At 38.0% G+C, this 8,722-nt stretch overlaps 1 long non-coding RNA gene across 3 annotated transcripts; it reads left to right on the top strand.

The window, feature by feature from the left end:
* The first annotated feature begins 1,304 nt into the window (after positions 1-1,304).
* Positions 1,305-7,493, top strand: LOC112649521 (uncharacterized). Of its 3 annotated transcripts, XR_004813038.2 has the most exons (6): positions 1,305-1,462; positions 2,657-2,830; positions 3,130-3,208; positions 4,916-5,196; positions 6,124-6,187; positions 7,271-7,493. It is a non-coding gene; the product is annotated as an uncharacterized LOC112649521 (long non-coding RNA). The 3 variants fall into 3 exon arrangements; XR_003129601.3 differs by lacking the exon at positions 4,916-5,196 and having other exon boundaries at positions 1,328-1,462; positions 2,657-2,803; XR_003129600.3 differs by lacking the exon at positions 4,916-5,196 and having other exon boundaries at positions 1,338-1,462.
* The last annotated feature ends 1,229 nt before the right edge of the window (positions 7,494-8,722 follow it).

Genomic DNA, 8,722 nt, shown 5'->3' with positions numbered 1-8,722 from the left:
GAATATGTCATCCCACTGCCTTTTGCCTCCAAGATTTTTGATGTGAAATCAGCAGTAAATCTTATTGAAGTTCCCTTGCATGTGTGAGTCACTTTTTTCTTGCCTGCTTTCAAGATGCTCCCTTTGACTTTAGCATTTGACAGTTTGGTTATGATGTATCTTTTTGAGTTCATCATACTTGGGAGTTTGTTGAGCATTTTGGATGTATAAATTAAGATATTGTTGTTTTTTTTTTAAATCACATTCAGAAATTTTTTGACATTTTCTTATATATATATATATATTATGCCCCTTTTCTCTTCTCCTTCTGGAATTCCACTATTTATGTATTGGTATGCTTAATGGTTTCCCACATTTCTCTGAGGCTCTGTTTACTCTTATTTATTGTTTTTTCTTGCTGATTCTCACATAGGATAATTGTAACTGATCTATTTTAAGTTGACTGATTCTTCTGCATGCTCAAATCTACTTTGAGCCTTCTGAATTTTTTATTTCACTTCTTATAATTTTCAACTCTATTCGACACTTCTTTTATAATTTCTATCTCTTTATTGATATTCCCTAGTTGATGAAAAATCATTCTCATATATTAGTTAAGACATAGTTCAGTTACTTGAATACATTTAAAATAGTTTAAAGTCTTCATCTATTAAATCCAATGTCCAGGCCTCCTTCCAGAACAGCTCCTGATTACTGCTTTTTACTCTATGTATAGACTGTACTCTTTTTTTGTATTCCTCATATTTTTGTTGAATGGTAGGCGTTTAAAATAATATAGTGTGACAGCTTTTGAAAGTGGATCCTTCCATCCACAGTATTTGTTGTTTTGTTTGTTTGTTTAGTTACTTTTCTGAACAAAATCTGTGAGGTCTGTATTCTTTGTTATGCATGGCACTAAAGTCTCTGCTTAATTATTAATGGTCAGGTACTGATTAGAGAATGATTTCTTAAATGATTGGGACAAATAAGCTTCCCAATCTTTGCTATGGGGCTCTTTGTGCATGTTGGGGCACACTTTTGATAGTCAGGACAACGATGTCTTAGGCTTCACTTCCTACTTATACAAAGCCTCAAGGTCAGCCAGAGGTGAGAACTTATAGCCTTCTCAGGTCCCTTCCCTGGTCTTGCACACAGTCCTAAACATGTGCATGGCTTTTTAATTCCCAGGAATGTGTTGATACTCTTCAAAGCTCCCTTGTACATCTCATTCTCCATCTCTTTCTTTTAAGTTTTTGGACAGTTTGTTGTTTGCCCCAACTATTGTCACTGCCTCAGGCAACTGCTATGTTGAACAATTGCCACTGATTGTTTTTGACAGGGGAAAAGGCTTTTCACATTGAGTGAGCTCAGACTCAACTCAAATAAAGGGAAGCCTTGTGAGTGTGTACAGGTAATAGGGAATTTTCCATCTGGCATCTGGGATAGGAGAAAGAAGTGAGAACAACAGTGGAGAGGAGTCAAGGTGAGGCTACTATGACCCTTTCTTTCCATCTATACTGACACCTTTCATCATAGCATAGTCTTGATACCTTAAGAAGGAAGATCAGACACCTTCTTAATGAATGGGAAGTATATATGCTGGTTAAGAGTATGAAATATATGGAATTAGAAAACTTGAATGTGATTCTCTCCTTCAACTTTTTCCGGCTGTGTGTGTGTGACATTGAGCACAACTTAGTTAACCTAACTCTCTATTTTCTTATTTATAAAATGGGAATAACATTAATTATTTAAAGTGAGTTGTTGGGGGTTAGATAAGTTGGGACTTGTAATATGCCCAGCATTACCATTGGTCCTGTTAATGTGCTATTTTCACCTCTAAATTGAATTAAACAGAATACAATGAACTCACCAAAAAGTATTTTTGAAATCTTTAACTTTTAAGAACTTGTCTTTGATTACTTTGAAGAGCAGAGATTGAAAGAAAAATAATTCTGTTTAGCTGATGTCAGAACAAATAGGACTAATGAGTCCTCCCTTTGTAAGGGCTCATCTGGCTAGCTGTGGTAAAAGGTATGGACTTACACACATAAGCCATATCTTGGAAGAATCAGACTAATGTTCAATTGGTTGAATATGGATTCTTTGCACTATTATTTCTCTTATAAATTGCTATATAACAAACAACCCCAAAATAGCAACAAAATAACCATTTATTTGCTCACTATGTTAAAGCTCAGAAGTTCAGGCAGGGCTCAGGAAACTGTCTTTGTTACCCATGGTATCAGCTGAGGCAGCTCAACTGAGGCTGGAGGTCCCAAGATGGCTCCATTCACATGTCTGGGATCTTGGTTCTGATTATTAGGTGACATGTCTTTCTTCTCCTCCATTGCCAGTAGGGTAACTCTCCAAAGGGCAAAAACAGAAGCTGCTGAGGCCTCTTCAGGCCTAATCTCAGATATTAAACAACATCTCTTCTGCAACATTCTATTTGTCAAAGCCAGTCACTGGGCCAGCCTAGATTAAAGGGCAATGAAAATAGACTTTTTCTTGATGGGAGGAGTAGCAGCATCACACGGCAAATAGGCTTGCAGGATTGGAGGGATTGTCATAGTCATCTCTGAAAACAATGTGCCATAGGTAGATTGTGAGCTTTTGGGCTCAGAACCTGATTATCCTTGTTAGAGTGGTATGTAACTATATTTCCATTTGCTAGTCCCAAGTGATGAGGAAGCAGAACATTATCAAGTATGTTCCGGGCAGGAATGTGTGGGAAAGATGAAAGAACCAACAAAAGAAACTGAGAAGATGCCTCCCAGGAGAGAGGAAGAAAACCACAGGAGCTTGGGAGCCTGGAAGCTAAGTGAATACATGTTTTGAGGGGGAGGAAGTAAGCAACTATAAAACAAATGGTGCTAATAAATTGAGTAAAATTTTTTTTTCTGGGAAGAACTATAAGAAATTGATAAAAAGTAGTTATTTTCAAGAAGAGGTTCTGGTGGAGGGGAAAGAGAAGGCTGCCACTTATCATAATTTACCTTCTTCTGTCCGAACTTTCTAGCCTTGCATATAAATTATTCTGTTTTCCAATATGAATGATCTGGGAGGTGAGATTACAGACAATGTTTTGGTATTTTTTTTATTGGAGTTCGATTTGCCAGACATTTTTTCCAAAATCTGTTTTAAAAGGGCCTCTTACCACCAACAACTTTCATCACATTCCAACTGAAATTGCACAAGAAGAAAATGCAAATGGAAGATTGCTCAGGTAACTTATTGTTCCTCAAGTTCTTTTCCACTTTTTCTCTTGGGTGTCATATATAATCTAGAATAAGGCATAAAGTGAAATTATCCATATATGAATTTAGGGGAAAGGCCAGTTTAGCTGCTCAAATGTGGAGTTCTCAAGGCTACAATTTTCCTTAGGCTGAATTTATTTTCCAGAGAATGTGACTTTGCACCTCTTCACAGCATCTCACTCAAGTGGAATATGGTTTGAGCCTTCAGAGTGTCAAATCTAGTTTCATTAGCATTAGGTCCCAGTTTTCAGGGTGCTATTCTATGAGGGAGCTCTGTGGAAATTGGGAATTACTGCAGATATGACTCTTAACCCCTTCTGCACCATTGGCACTCTGCTGCTTCTCCCCTTCTACCCATGTTCATGAGTAGAAGGCCCTGAGGCAGGACCTACTCCTGCATGTGAGACCCTCACCAGCCTGTAATTTTGTCTTCTATCATAGCTCCTGATCTTCAAATGTCCTGTTCCTTGTCCTTTACCTCACACTCATCACACCTCACTCCCAAAGGTAGACCCACCTGCCATGCTGAGAATCTTCACATAGCTTTCATATCAATACCTTACCACCTCCCTCACAGCCCTACTCACAAAGATGCAGGCTAGTCCAGCTTGGGACCTGGCAGGGCCTGCAGCTTCCACTCACCCTTCTACTCATGTCAGCCAAGGTGACCAACACTAATCAAGATACACATATGTACACATATATACACATTGACATATACAAATACACAGCATACATGCAAATACTAACACACATGTATATACACACATGCCATGCATGTACATACAGACATAACAAATATGAAAACATATAGAGATGCATGCCCTTTATTTGGGGGCAATCCTTAGGCCCAGTACACATACATTCCTACAAACATACATAGATACACATAGACACACAGATAAACATATACATACACATGCGGAGGAGCTGTTCTCAGGCCCAGTGAGAGCACCAGCCAGCCACAGAGACTGTGTATGAGTCTGTTGCTATTTAAACATGATGAGGATTCCAAATTGCTCTCCGTCACATCAGAAAGGTCAAATGGTCATTTTAAAGGATATCTGGCCCATTTTGTCAGCTCCCATATAGTCCCACCACCCTCAGTTGCATGAACCTTTTCACATATGAGAGAATAATCTTCCCTGTTTCCATTTCTGGAAAAGCTATTTGTCCTAGGTATCTTGCCAAGTGCTTTACATACATCACCTCATTTTATTCTCACAGTAACCCAATGATAGGAGCCATAAACACCATGCTATTTGGTCTCCCTCCTTAACACAACACAGGTGGCCTTCCCACCTTTTGCTTTCCAAAATTCTTTCATATGTACTCCTTTTCATCTAAGTTAGTTTGATCTAAGGTTGATCTAAGGTTTGATCAACCTCCTTAGTTGATCTAAGTCTTGCAATAACACTGTGAAGTAAGAAGGGTTGGCATTGTCATTCCCATTTTGTAGTTGAGACTCACAAAGGTTAAGGAACTTTAAGACTGTAAAAACTCATAAAAATAAGCCAGATCTTAACCCTCTGTCCACATGCTCTGGTTCCAGTAATTTTGCATACCTACTCTTTTGTTCATATATCATACATTGATGCTCCCTATCCATTTCAAGAGATTATACCAGGCACTATGAAAACAAACACTGAATGAGACACATCTTGACTTTGAAATAGCTGGAATTCTAGAGAGGAAGAAAGACCAGTAGAGAGATACATCATAATATCACATGCCGGATCCTGGACTTGAGACTTGGACAACCTGGGTGGAATAACTGGTTCTGCTGAAGGAGCCAGCATTAAAAGGAGGCCACATGTGACAGACAACTCAAAGGCCATGCTTTGTCCATGCTGCTGGAACATCTACCTGCTTTGTGTGTGCAGCAAATGGTAGTGAGGCCGGCTACCCTCTGAAAAATTGAAGTCAGTCACATTCATCTAAATTTTCCTTCTGCAAGGTATGAAAGACAGTCATAATTAACCAAAGTACATTTTCTGAGCAATGCAATATCAGATCATCAATGATATAGGGACCAATAGGATTGCTATTTGTCACAAATAGCTAAATTATTATAGGCGAGAAACTACATAATCAAATGTGCCCCTTAAAACTGTTTATTAAGTTTCCTAGCTATTTTAGAAAGTGAATTACAGGTGAGAATATTCTAGCCTAAATAAGATCAAATATTACCTTTTGCATGGGCATCTTATGGTATTTTGTTTTACTTTTGACTATTGGATGCTTTTTAGTGTTTCTCTCTCTCTCTCTCTCTCTCTCTCTCTCTCTCTCTCTCAGAAAATTTTAAACATACCCAAGAATAGAGAGAATAATATAATCCATACCCATCATCTAGTTTCAACAATTATAAACACTTTATGAATCCTGTTTCATCTATTTTTCACAGAACCAGATTTTTTTTCTGGAGCATTTTAAAGCAACTACAGTCTTATTTTTGAGAAAGGTTTGGAGGGGTGTGAAATTAGAATGAGAAAATATATATCCTTCCAAACCTCCTAGGTCTTTAGCCCTAATTAAATTGCCAGCATGATTTTTTAGAAACTAATCCAGCTTTAGTAGAATCTCTTATATGGCATTTGCTCAGCTAACAATGCACAGCTCAACTGGACAAGGTGTCTTTTGGCCCTTTTCCCTTTAAAAGTGTTCTGCCAGAAAAAACAAAATGGAAAAGTTTTTTGACTGAACACTTCAGATAAGAACAAAGCACAACTAAGACACAGATACATAGGAGTTTTGGCTGAATATAAAAGATACCACTGTTGTTGCTGTTTGGGAATTTCAGTACCTTTGTGTTTTAAGGTAACATATATGTCCTTTCTGTCATTGGAACTATGATTTCATTTATTTCCTTGTCTCCTATTTTCAGGAGAGCCACTTCTTACTGGGAAGAGATCCTGCAATTCACTGTGATGATTACAAGGTGAAAAGTTGTAAGTATCCTAATGGAGTATAATTGTTAGTCTATGCAATCATCAGCATTACAAATGAACAATGATTTAAAATTCAAATAGTTTTTATTCCTGAAGATACAAACTTCAATGTACTTAAAACAGTAAAACAATAGAAACAATTGTTGATGGGCATTAAAGAGGGCACATAATGTGATGAGCACTGGGTGCTATATGCAACTGATAAACTATCGAACACTACATCTGGAACTAATGATGTACTATATGTTGGCTAATTGAGTTCAAATTTTAAAAAAAGAAACAACTGTTGAATAAAGGGAATAGTGAATTAGAGTGCAACAAATAAATGGAATCATAAACGCACAGTTTATGATTGTGCGAAATTGTGGGAAATTGTTTATCGCATTACATGATAAAAGTAGTGTATAAAAGTATATGCCCAGGATGAGCTCACCTATGTAAAAAGTACATGGAAACAAAATTGGAAGGAAATATGCCAGAAGGTTAGCAGTGGTTGCCTCTGAGTGGTAGGGTTATGAATGAATTTTCTTGTTTCTTTTTGGGCTTTACTGTCTTTTTCAAATTTTCTACAGTGAGCATGTAATCACTTGTATAATCAGAAAAACATTTTTTTCTAAATAAAAGGGACAAGCAAGTCTCAAAAACTCAGTGCCTAGAAGCAGATCAGCAATCTGTTTTGAATGTTTCCAAGGCAGTGAAACAGGCAAAAGTAAGAAGGATGATTTCAGAGTCCCCAGGGGAGACTTGTGTAGTTAGTTCCTAGGAAACCAGAAGTTTTAGCCACTCAAAACACATGTAAGTGTTTTCGGTGTGAATCAAAACCTTCCATTAGACATAATTGCAACAGCAGCTGTTACACAACCTGTATAAACTATTTTTGGTGTGAATCAAAATTTTAACATAGAAACTATTAACTATTTCATGGTCACATAGGTATAAACCTCATCCACCACTGGCCAGGTTTAGCTACCCTAACAGAGGGGAAATTCCTGATCTTTGGTGGAGCTTGCAGGGAAGCTTAGCCAAGAACTAAGACACTCTTCTGAATGTGTCTTTTTCTTCTTTATCTTATTCTCTTAAAAGGACAAAAGGCAATTTGAAGATCGCTTTAACAATTTACTGGATTTTGGGCAGCCCGGTGGCTCAGAGGTTTAGCGCTGCCTTCAGCCCGGGGCCTGATCCTGGAGACCCGGGATGGAGTCCCATGTCGGGCTCCCTGCATGGAGCCTGCTTCTCCCTCTGCCTGTGTCTCTGCCTCTCTCTCTGTGTCTCTCATGAATAAATAAATAAATAAATCTTTAAAAAATATTTACTGGATTTCTTAAAATGTCATGAGTAATTCATTACCATTGTAATAAGAATAACATAAGCATATAAAGACATAATCTCTTCATTTTTTCTGGTTCCATCCACTTGGAAAAACCAATATTAATCTGATGTGTACCCTTATACACTTCTCTCTATATAGTATGTATACACACACACACACACAGCCAACAGATAGTTCCTCTTCCCTTTATTTTCTTTACAAAACTGAAGTATTACTTTATATACAAAGGAATCAGATCATAGAATTGCCTCGAGTGTTTTAAAAATACAGATTCCTGGGCCCCACCTTAGGCTAATTAGTTTAGTGAGTTCTATAATTGGAATAGTTTGATAAATGCTGCTCTCTATATTATTCTACAACTTGCTTTTATCTCTGAACAATATAACAATACAGTACAACATGGTTATCCTTTTGGGTTAATGCCTGTACATCAAAGTCACTATCTTTCCTTACATCTACTGATGTCCTTTTGTCTACTGATGTAAGGAAAGATAAACAGATTTGATTACAAAAAGAATTCAAATTATTTGTTTTGCAAAAGACAGTGTAGGCAAATTTAAATGATAAAAGACAGATTATGAAAAAAGATCTGCAGTACCTATAGCTAAGGGTTGATACATTCCTGATATACAAAGAGGTCTTACGAATCAAGAATTTTTTAAAAAAAGGGCACTACTGTGGTAGGAAGCAGACTCTGAGATGATGTGAGTAAGCAGGATGTTAATTAAGAAGTAATCTTTGGATCAACAGGTATGGAAGGGAGAGGAAGGAAGCAAGAGTGGGCAGGGGAGAAGTAGAATTGTGATGCAGGCCCAAAGACAGTCTCAGCCCTGCAGTTATCCCTCATCACTTTCATTCAAGGCCATCGTGAGTCAGGCTGTAGTGTGGTTAGCACTCACTTTCAGCTGATACCTATGGACCGTGGCAATCCATCCATGCACTGAGCTCAGGCTTTTTCCTCCAATGTCATCTGATCATAAGGGACGGTGCCATATATCATAGTATGAGCACAGGAAGAGAGAGCCGTGAGATAGTGGTGGATAGCATGGAGGTCTTGCCCCCCCCCCCCCCCATAGCTACTCCAGTCCTTCGGGCCTACTTGTGCTGGATTTATCACTTCCTTACGAGGCCTGTTAGGCCTGATTGATCCTAGGATGTGGTGGGTTTAACAGAACCCAGCTCATGATAAGCAGTTGTGGCCACAT

This window comes from Canis lupus, chromosome X (genome assembly GCF_003254725.2).
Source record: "Canis lupus dingo isolate Sandy chromosome X, ASM325472v2, whole genome shotgun sequence".
Lineage (NCBI taxonomy): Eukaryota > Metazoa > Chordata > Mammalia > Carnivora > Canidae > Canis > Canis lupus.
The sequence above is the reverse complement of the archived record's forward strand: the minus strand, read 5'-3'. Positions and strand labels throughout refer to the sequence as shown.